This window comes from Psammomys obesus, unplaced genomic scaffold, assembly GCF_907164565.1.
Source record: "Psammomys obesus unplaced genomic scaffold, mPsaObe1.curated_primary_1811, whole genome shotgun sequence".
Lineage (NCBI taxonomy): Eukaryota > Metazoa > Chordata > Mammalia > Rodentia > Muridae > Psammomys > Psammomys obesus.
In genome coordinates, this window is record NW_026587556.1 from 4,488,167 (window position 1) to 4,499,999 (window position 11,833).

An 11,833-nucleotide genomic window follows, 5' to 3' on the forward strand; every position below is an offset into this window, starting at 1 on the left:
CAAGAAAATTTTGCTAAGTGGTTTATAAGCAAATTTTTATTTTATTAATAATTTTTTCTATCAGTTTTTCTTAGTTCTTTGAGGATTTTCTACATTGTATTTGGATCATTTTTGTCCCCTTCCTCCACTGTTCCTAGATACACACCCCCATCTCAGTCCCTGTCCACCCAAGTTTGTGCTCTATTTTTTTCTCCCACTGCATTTGTTCTTGACTGTAGACTCTTCACTGGAGCATGATCAAGCCACCAGGAGCCTCACCCGTGTAGAAAACAAAGACTTCCCCTATTGGCAGCCATCAGTTGCCAATAACTCCTTAGCCAGGGGTGGGCTTTGTTTCTACATCTTCTCCCCTCCATGCAGGGATATTTTACTGGCTTGAGCTTGCACAGCTCTTGTGCATGATCTCATAACCACTATGAATTCACATGTGGAGTTGCCCTGCTCTGTCTAGAAAGCACTGTTTTCTTGTAGTCACCCACCACTTATGAGTCTTTCAATCTTTTTGACTACTCTTCCACATGATCCCTAGGCTCACTGGACCATAAGAGGAGGAGGAGAAGGAGGAGGAAGTCTCTTGTTCTCTGCACTTTGACCAGTTAAGGGTCTCTATGTTGGTCACTATCTACTTGAAATAGAAGCTTATCTATGAGAGTTTAGAGATACGCTACTCTCTGGGATAATCATAAGTCATTAGTCAATTTAATATCTAAATAATAATAATAATTTCTCTCCTAGGTCCTATGACCTGTCTTATTACAGTGATACAGATATCAGGTTGGTTACTCTCATGACATTCACACCATTATTATATAGCTAGGAGTGTCTTGTTAAGCCAATTGTAGCTTTCAAGATTCACAACTGGATAAGACTGATGATTACATTTTCTCTGTTAGCATGCATGCCACCTGTCAGCACTATGAAAGGCATATAGTAGGCATCAAGTATACAGGTGAGTACTGGTTTTAGTTTTCCATGTACTTTGACTAAAATATATGATATCTTCAGCAATATGATTTTTTACTATCAAGTTCTAGAGTATTGGCAAATAGCCTGTAATGTTTGGGAATCTATGACAACTCACCAACAGTTTTGTAAGTGGTAACCCATTGGGGGATAGGAGGGCAGGGTATAGGAGGGAACATGAGAGGGATAACTGTCTTAGAGTTACTATTGCTGCGATCACACACCATGACCAAAACAACTTGAGAAAAGGGTTTATTTGGCTTACATTTCCATATCACTGTTCATCACCAAATGAAGTCAGGACAGGAACTCAAACAGGGCAGGAATTTGGAGGCAGGAGCTAATGCAGAGGCCATAGAGGAGTAATGCCTACTATCTTTCTCATCATGTTTTGCTCAGCCTGCTCTCTTGTAGAACCCAGGAAAACCAACCCAAGGAAAACCAACCACAATGGGCTGGGCTCTCCCCCATCAGGCTCTAATTAAGAAAATACCCTATAGATGGATTCTTATAGAGGCATTTTCTCAACTGAAGTTCCATCCCTTCATATAACTCTAGCTTGTGTCAAGTTTACATAACTAACACTAAAGATGTAAAAAAACAGTCATACTTGATCCTTCCTGTTCCCCTCTCCACCCACTCTCCCAGCCAGTTCCCTCCCTCCATCTGTCCCCTATGTCTATTTTATGTCCTCTTCTCTGTGAGATTTAAGCATCCACCCTTTGTCTGTCCTTGTTACTTAGCTTCTTTGGGCCTGTATATTGTAGCATGGCTACCCTGTACTTTATGGCTACCATCTCCTTGTGAGTACATATCATGCATGTCTTTCTAGGTCTGGGCTACCTCACTCAGGATGATCTTTTCCAGTTCCATCCATTTGTGTGAGGGTGGAACTGGAAAGAGAGGAAGGAGGGGGCTGGTACCAGCCTGTAAAGTATTTAAATACATTTAAAAAAGAAAATGAATTGCTACTCTCAGTTTTTATAGTTTTGTTAGCTTAGAATATGTTATTTTCTATATGTTGAAAAAAAAACCCACCAAAAATGTATTCAAAAAAAGAATAAGCTACTAATTGCTGGAGAAATTCAATTAATAGCACCTCTGAATGACTACAGATACTGGGTCCTATATGGTTTTATTTTATTTTTGATATTTTAATTACAACATTTCTCCAATTACCTTCTTCCTTTCAAATCCTCCCATATGTTCTTCCCTACTCTCTTTCACGTTCATGATCCCCTTTTTACCAATTGCTACTACATGCATATATGTATATAAATATATCCTTCTAAATCGAGCCTGTTCAGTCCAAATAATCATACCTGTGTTTATGTTTTCAGGGCCACATTTGGCACTGGACAACCAATTGGTGCTTTTGATGGTCTCCTTTGCCTTACAGAAGCATTTCACTTTCATGAGGTCCCATTTATTAATTGTTGATCTTAGTGCCTGAGCTGTTGGTGTTATTCAGGAAGTTGTCTTCTGTACCAATGCATTCAAGGCTCTTCCCCACTTTCTGTTCTATCAGATTTAATGTATCCAGTTTTATGTTGAGGTCTTTGATCCACTTGGACTTGAGTTTCGTGCAGGGTGAGAGATATAGATCTATTTGCATTTTTCTACATGCAGACACCCAGATAGAGCAGCAGTATTTGTTGAAGAACCTTTCTTTTTTACATTATATGGTTTTGGCTTCTTTGTCAAAAGTCAAGTGTCCTTAGGTGTGTGGGTTTACTTCTGAGTCTTTGATTTGATTTCATTCATCAACTTGTCTGTTTTTGTACCAATATTATTCATTTTTTCATAATTTTATTTATTGATTTATATATCTATCTATTATTTATTTATCTATCTATCTATCTATCTATCTATTTATTTATTTATTTATTTATTTATTTATTTATTTATTTATTTATTTTCACTTTACATCCTGATTGCAGTCCACCTGCTCTACTCCAAATACCAATCCCAGCAAACCTCCCCCCACCCTCCTTTCTCCTTCTCCTTAGAGAAGTGGGAAGTCCCTCATGGGTACCAACTTGCCCTGGTACATTAAGTTGCTGCAGGACAAAGTGCATTCTCTCCTATTGAGACCAGACAAGGCATCCCTGTTAGTGGAATGGGATCCAAAGGAAGGTGACAGAGTCAAAGAGGGCCCCACTCCAGTTGTTAGGTGACCCACATGAAGACCATGTGTAGCTGTGTATCTGCTAAATATGTGCAGGGGACCTAGGTCCAGCCCTGAATGGTCTTTGGTTGGTGGTTCAGTCTCTCTGAGCCCTATGGACCCAGGTTAGTTGACTCTGTAGGTCTTCTTGTGGAGTCCTTGACCGCCCCAGTACTCACAGTTGTCTCCCGAACTCTTCCATAGGACTTTCCAAGCTCTGTCTAATGTTTGGCTTTGGGTCTCTGCATCTTTTTTCACCAGCTGCTGGGTGAAGCTTCTCAGAGGAGTTATGCTAGGCTCCTGTCTACACGCACAGCAGAGTAACATTAATAGTTTCAGGGACTGGTTCTCTGCCAGAGCCTGCTGGCAGAGTCAAACAGTTCCTGAGTAGGGAGTGAGGATTTAAAAAAATAAAAAAATAACACACTACACAGGAGACCAGTTCAAGAGAGCTGTCAGTAGAAATTGTCACACCTGGTTTATTCCACAATTCCTTTTTATAGTCAGAGGAAAGAATCTTGATACAATGAAGGCATTCATCGAGAAGTCAAACTTGTTTACCTTGACCATTTGTCTGTGTGATCCTCATTCAAACAAAAGAAAGTAGACTTGGCAAAACTCCTGCCTATCCCTGTCTCCAGGTGAAGATCATGGTAAAAACATGTTTTTTTCACTGAGAACTGAATAACAAAGTAGCCTGACAAACAAGTAGTTCTCCACAGTTCTCTCTCATGGGATGGGTCTCAAGTTGGGCTAGTCTTTGCTTGAACATTCCCTCAATCTTTGCTCCATCTTTGTCCCTGCACATCTTGTAGGCAAGACAAATTTTGGGTTGAAGGTTTTTGTGGGTGGGTGTGTTGGTGTCATTATCCCTCCTACCTGGAAGTACTACCTGGCTATAGGAGGTGCCCACTTCAGGCTCCATACCCCCTGATAGGAGTCTCCGCCAGACTCCCATAAACTTCTTGAGGCCTCCCCTCCACCAGGTCTCTTACAAGCCCCAGAGATGTTCCCCTTTTCCAATTTCCATTCTCTCACTTGGTCCTCTTTACCCATCTCTTCCTACTCCTGATCCCCACCCCTGATTCCCATCCCATCTTCTCTCCTACCCAGTTTCCTTCTTCCACCTCCAATGCCTATTTTATTTCTCCTTCTAAGTAAGATTGAAGCATCCTCTCTTGGGTCCTCCACTTTGAAAATCAATCTGGCAATTTCTCAGAAAATTGGGTTCTACCTCAAGATCCTGCTCTCCCACTCCTTGGCATATACCCAAAAGATGTTCCACCATACCACAAGGACAATTGCTCAGCTATGTTCATGGCAGTTTTATGTGTAATAGCCAGAAACTGGAAACTCCTTAGCTGTCCCTCAGTGGAAGAATGGATAAAGAAAATGCGATACATTTACACAATGGAATAGAACTCAGCTATTAAAAACAAGGACATCTTGGAACTTGCAGGAAAATGGATGGAACTAGAAAATGTCATCCTGAGTGAGGTAACACAAACACAAAAAGACATACATGGTGTGTACTCACTGAAAACTGAATATTAGCCATAAAGTACAGGATAACCATGCTACAATCTATAGACCCAAGTAGTTTTTATTACTGTCGCTCTGTAGTACAGCTTGTGCTCAGGGATGGTGATATAGCAGAAGTTCTTTTACTATACAGGATTTTTTTTTTTCGTATAAAGTTGAGCATTTTTCTTTCATGGCCTGTAAGGAATTGTGGTATAACTATTTCTTAATGCACTGTTGTGAAATTTTTCTCTGGGGATGGTGGGTGGAAAGGACCATCATCAGGTCCCAATAATAAACCAAACTCTAATTCCAACAAAGTTTGCCTGGGGAAGCAGTGAGTTTATTAGAATTATTTACAGAGCAATTAGTGAGAGGTCATGGGCAGGAGCATAGGTGGTCTTACAGCAGCTACTCTTAAAAGTCTGCACCCAGCAAGGATCATGACTTTCCAACGGTTCTGCCAGTGGAGCTCCCTCCATTAGTCCTTCTAAAATGTTATACTATAGCTCCTCCTGTAGATCCAGAGGTTGCATGCAAATGAGGCAGAATTGACATTCATCTGCTTGGGAGGGATTGGCTGGATACTTAGTTGAGGGTCCCATGACCTGCCCAATTCCTTGCTTCTATGATGTCAATAGTCAGCAAGCCCAGATATTATTATTTTTTGTGAACAGGTCTAGCCAAGTCCCCAAAGATGATGGCCATTTGGCTCAAAGAATAATCTTGTGTAATATCTACACATGAAAACTAAATTATGTAAGTGATTGAACAAAGCATAGCAAATATAATAACAGAACAGAAAAATGATTTAAGAATTATAAGTAGATATATTTATATTGAAAACTTCTAATATACGTACGTACATACATACATACATACATACATACACAGTTATATATTATCTAATCCCTCGATGATTGCTGTGACGGCATATTAGGCTATACTACAGAACTCTTATGATCATTTGAAACAAACCAAACATCTCTGGAGGGGCTGTAAGGACAGTCTTCCTACCTTTGCTCAGTCAACTCTTCTCCAAAATAAGGTTCTTAGAAACATCTACATGTCTTTAAACTAGCCCAAAGACATGGTACCAGAAAATGGGACACCTCACAGTCTCCTGTGAGATCTGTTACTCATGCAAGTTTCTTTCCAGAAGAATCCAATGTAAACTGAAGGTGCTGCTTTATTAAGTAGCTTAACTTCTTACATAGTGTAGTGCAGTTATACACATAGAAAAACGTCATCACGTATCTGTGGTTTAGGTCTCAGTTTTGAATCTTCCAGAGAATTCACATCAGAACCATCTATCTAATATAACAACAGTACAGACATGGTCTTTCAACATTTTTTTTAATAATATTTGTCTAAAGAATATGAATTATCAAGAGGTTTTACTTAACAGGTATACGATAATATAATGATTAAAGTCACAGCCTTTGAAATAGGATTAGAATAGACTTTGACATCAGCTGCTTATGTCAAAGTCATAGTTTCTTATTTTGTAAGGGACAGAGTACTGATGAAACACCTACCAACCTGTATGATCACTGCTGTATTTGTACAACATGTATCTACTTTTCAAATAAAATTTTCAAATGCTAAAGAAAGACTCCTATTTGTTAGATAACACAATAGTCCTTTAGATGAAAATTGACCAGGGTCAAAACCAATCAACTTAACAAAACACTAACATTTCAGAGCTCAGGGCTTGGTGCTGAGGTTCTTTGTGCTGTGTCTTTCTTTGGATCCTACTAGGAACAGCAATTGTGATGGTCTTGTTAGGCTGAACATAATCTCAAAATCTCTTTTAGAAATTCTCTGCCTCTCTTGTCTACAGGCATTGAATATTCTGATTTCTTCTGCATTGTTTATTTAACAGTCATTATCTATAGCCTTTAGTCTTATGGGACTTATCAAACGCTTTGAAAATGTTCTTGATAGGCTGAAATGAGGAAATGATTCTTTTCTGCTTTTATCATTTCTTTCTTGAACTTTTTTCTTTGATCTTTCTGTCTTCAATACAACAAGTTCCCCGAACTCGAGGAATAATAATCAGCCTGGAGACAAAAATAATAATTTCTCCTCTCATCTCATCACTCCTGCTTGATTTATTCCAGTGGTTCAATTCACTGAGTTCTATGAGCCACAGCCTACTATTCCACAAGTGGCTTACAGAACCCTTACAATCTTGTTTTTTTTTTCTTTCTTCACTTGGTTGTGTCTTCTACCCTGAAGTTTTTGTGAGACTTTCATGGCTCCATTCTCCCTTTCCTTCAGAATCTTTCCTCAGCCTGCTATCTTGGCTTCAGGAGCACATCTTTCTGCCACTGTTCCTTATTTAAAAAGAAGCTGAGACCCTGCTTAATCTAGTATTGTCTCAGCCTCCCATCTCTGCAACTTGGCCAGGTACATTTTTTAATAATAAAAATAAGATTATGATACAATTATATCATTTCCATCTTTCATTTCTTTTTCCAAGCCCTCCCATGTAAGCCCCCTGCTTTCTTTCAAATTCATGGCCTCTTTTTTTATTTGATTACTGACATATATGAATACACACAATCTATATTCTAAAATACATAAATACAACTGCTCAATCTGTAAGCTCTTACTTGGATGTATATGTTTCCAAGGCTGACCATTTGGTATTGGATAACCAATCAGCGTGTTTTTCAGGAAAGACTATTTCTCTCACTTTCAGCATTCTTTAGTTGCTTGTAGTTCTTTATGTTAGTTTGCACCTTTTATGTGATTCATAGGGTTTATAATAAGACTGAAAGAGATAGATCATGAGAAAACACACGACACAGCAAGTTTTCAATGACTATCAACTGTTTTCTTGTAATGAAAAGCTCTATGTATTTTCTATTCTTGTTCCTGCATTGTCTTTCAGAGTTTCTGTTTATAAAATAATTACTGGAAGAAGATGCTGTTTCAACAGGCAGAGCTCATCTTCCTACTCTGTCTGAATGAACCTGGGCAGGGGTCCTCTCCTCCAGTGACCGTGGTGGACTGCATGTTTACTGAGAACAAGGTGCCAAGCTGGTATAGCAGAGCAATGTGGTCAATGTCAAATTGAAGAAGGGAGGGAGTGGCCAAAGGAGTGAAGCTGTTGCTGTACACTGCTGGAGAATCTGGTAAATGTACCATTGTGGAACAGATAAAATCATTCCTGATGATGGCTATTCAGAGGACGACTGTAAACAATATGAAGTATTTGTCTACAGTAATACTGTATCGCCCATCATTGCAATCATAACAGGCATGGGTGGTTAAAGATTTATTTGGGGAGGCTGGCAGAGCAGATAATGCCTAAGAGTTATTTGGTTTAACTGGCAGTATTGAGGAAGGAGTCAGAACTAGCAGGCAGGATTACATGTGTATGGGTCCCTAAAAACTCTACAGCTGGCAGAGGAATGATCTACATGAGGCAATAAGGAAATCAGCGTGACTTAGCTGGTGCTGGTTAGAACTTCTAAAGTCTGACACCAGGTAGTTTTTTCTATTTTTTTAAGCATTCTAGTTTTTTAAGCATTTTATTTTTTATTTGTTATTATTTATTACAATTTATTTTCTTTTTATCCTGGCTGTAGCCCTCTCCTTCATCTCTTTCAGGTCTCTCCCTCCCCTTTCCTTAAACCATTCCCCTCCCACAGTCCACTGATAAAGGAGTTCCTCCTTCCTTACTGTCTGACCCTAGCCTATCAGGTCTCATCAGAACTGTCTGGATCCTCTTTCTCTATGGCCTAGTAAGGCCACCTTGACAGGGGAAGGTGATCAAAGAGGAGGCAAATTAGTTCACACCAGAAACTGCCCCTGCTGCCCTTACTAGGGAACCCCTATGGAGACTAAGTTGCCCATGGGCTACATTGAGCAGGGGTTCTAGGTCCTCCATACATGGTCCTTGGTTGATTCATCAGTCTCTGCAGACCCCATTGGGTCCAGATATTTTGGTGCTGTTGCTCTCCTTGTGGAGCTCCTGTCTCATCCAGGTCTTTCTATCTCCCACTTCTTCCATAAGATTCCCTGCACTCTGCCCAAAGTTTGGCTATGAGTCTCAGCATCTGCTTTGATACCCTGCTGGGTAGAGTCTTTCAGAGGCCCTCTGTGGAAGGCCCCTGTCCTGTTCCCTGTCTTCTCCTACTTCCAATGTCTATCCTGTTTCACCTTCTGAATGGGGATTAAGTATCTTCCCTTAGGGACCTCCTTGTTTAGCTTCTTTAAAACTTTAGATTTTAGTGTGTTTATCCTCTACAGCCTAAGGACTGGGAAAAAATCTTCACCAATCCTACATCTGACAAAAGGCTAATATCCAGAATATATAAAGAACTCAAGAGGTTAAATACCAACAAGCCAAATAATTCAATTAAAAAATGGGGTACAGAGATAAACAGAGAATTCTCAATAGAGGAATATCAAATGCCAGAGAAACACTTAAGAAACAATCAGCGTTCTTAGATACCTGGGAAATGCAACTCAAAAGACCCTGAGATTCTATCTTATATCCATCAGAATGGCTGAAATCTAAAACTCAAGTGACAACATATGCTGGAGAGGTTGTAGAGAAAGGGGAACTCTCATCCCTTGTTGGTGGGAATGTAAACCTGTACAGACACTTTGCAAATCAATCTGGCATTTTCTCACAAAATTAGGTATACTGCTTCCTCAAGTTCCAGCTACACCACTTCTATGCATATATCCCAAATATGCTCAAGTATAGACCAAGGACATCTGTTCAGCCATGTTCTTAGCAGCTTTATTCATAATAGCCAGAATCTAGAAACAACCTAGATGTCCCTCAAGTGAAGAATGAATAAAGAAATTGTGGTACATTTACAAAATGGAATGCTAGTCAGCAATTAAAAACAAGGAAATCATGAAATTTGCAGGCAAATGGATGGAACTAGAGGTATCCCAGAAGCAGAAAGACATGGATGGTATATACTCACTTATAGGTAGTTTATTTTTTAAGCATTTAAGTACAGCATAGTTTTGGAAAAAAAAAAAACTTTCCTGGGAACAATTATATCAATCCCATGTACACAATAAAGCTTAAGGCAGCTTAAGATCCTAGAGGAGGATCAGATGTGGTTTCAGACATACAGAAAATGTAAGGGTCACCAAGCTACAAAGCACATGTGACATCCCCCATAAAAATGGGAACTGTTGACAGAGAAACAATTCTCAAAACAAAAGTCTAGGGAGGAGGAGTCTGGGGGATTTGGGTGTGGTTCAGCCCTATAGATAGCAAATGCCGCCAGGTTATTAACTACAGCTAAATTCCCAACCTTCCAGGTAAAAGCAGGTGTACACATTTCTTCCATTGAAGAGACAAGCCTATGCACTTACCATTCCTGTTTTCTCTAACACTTACCTGTGAGTCCAAGACCTCATGCCCTCTGTATATATGGTTACGGTGAGATGGTGTGCAGTCATGGTTCAGCAGACCCACGAAGTATCAACTTAGTAATTCTACTACGTGTTACCTAAGGGAGAACCTCCTAAACCATTTGCACTCCCACTCAGTGAGGCACTCTTCAGACAAGAGTAAAGATTACAGGCATTGCGGAAACACATTTAACCTTCAGAGAACTACACTTCAAAATGTCTGATACAGGTGAACAAAAATCAGAATGATTAGAAGGAGTGAGAGCAGTTATCATCTGTGTGGACCACAGTGATTCTGACCTGGTTCTGGCAATGGATGTGGAAATGAATCAAATGCATCAATGTGTAGAACTGTTTACATAATTTGTAACAATCAATTGTTCACAAACACTTCAGGCATTCCTTATCTTAAACAAAAAGACCCCTTTGAAGAATTTTTTTTAAAAGCAAACCAAACCAGACAAAAACAATAGCCAAAACAAAACAAACAAACAAACAAACAAACAAAACCCAACCAAACAAAGAGGAGTCCATTAACAGTCTGAGGCCCAGAAACACAGGTTCCATTATATATGAGGAGGCAGTTGCTTACATTCAGGGCCAGTTTAAAAATCTGAAGAAAAGATACCAAAGAGTTTTACACCCTCTTCACTAGCACTACAAACACCAAAAATGTGCGGTTTGGTTTTGGTACTGTTACAGATGTCATAATTAAAAACAACTTGAAGCAGTGGTTCTCAGCCTTCCTAAGGCTACAACCCTTTAATACAGTTCCTAGTGTTGTGGTGATCCCTAAATGTAACATTGTTTTTGTTGTTACTTCCTAACTGTAATCTTGTTGCTGTTATGCATAATCTGTGTTTTATGAGGTCTTAGGCAACCCCCTAAAAAAGTTGTTTGGTTTCCACCAGGATGAGGTCGTGACCCACAGGTTGAGAACCACTGAGGTCAAGGAATATAGACTTTATTGTGAGGGTGACCTGAGAAAAAGTTCCTGCAACGTTGAGTGTGGAGAAAAGACATCTCTTTTCCTTGAGAGAGTTGCAGGCATGATGGGATCTGAGAATGGGAGCTGCAGGGAGAATTGTAGCCCTCTTTATCACAGTCTTCTGTATTAGGGAATCTTTAATGAGCATGAGATGTTCAAGGCAGACTTCAGAATCAAAACCACTGTAAAGTTTGATTGGCTCATCGAGACATCGCTTGGCTTTTATAATCTAAAATGTTTAGGGCATATTGAAGTTGAGGTGCTACATTCCAAAACTTAAAAGTTAACTTATTTTTTCCTTATTCCTTTTAAAGATAAAACTTCAAAAGTTTCTCTTAGCAAGAGAAGAGTAACTTTACTAAACTCCCTTGCTTGCAGGGAATCTTTATGAGGACACAGTCTTAACTGTGCACACCTTGTGACTAAGCCATCTTGAAAATGTTCCTCTTACTAGGAACTGTTTGTTTTGAACTTTTGGTGTACTCAGGATGTAATATTTCCATAATTAAAACTCTTCCTGGTTATTGGGACTACATAAATACAGCTTTTCCAAGTGAAATTTTTGTTGCTGTTGTGTTTAAAGTACCATGATAGTCCTAAACAGCAGTTACTTTGGAGAGCTCAGCAATAAGCTTCTAGATCTCATTTCTTTAAGCTCATAGTTAGGTTAATCGTGTCTATGCTGATTCCTAGACGAGCAAGGAAGTAACAGAATGAAGTGAGCGGGGATGCAGACACACTCCACTCTGGACGGCCTCCTGGAAATGCAAACTGTCGAATTCGGAACCAGTGGCTTTGTT

General features: G+C 39.5%; 1 pseudogene; it reads left to right on the plus strand.

Moving 5' to 3' along the window:
- Positions 1–5,741: 5,741 nt before the first annotated feature.
- On the plus strand, positions 5,742–11,351 carry LOC129674050 (guanine nucleotide-binding protein G(i) subunit alpha-3-like; annotated as a pseudogene).
- The last annotated feature ends 482 nt before the right edge of the window (positions 11,352–11,833 follow it).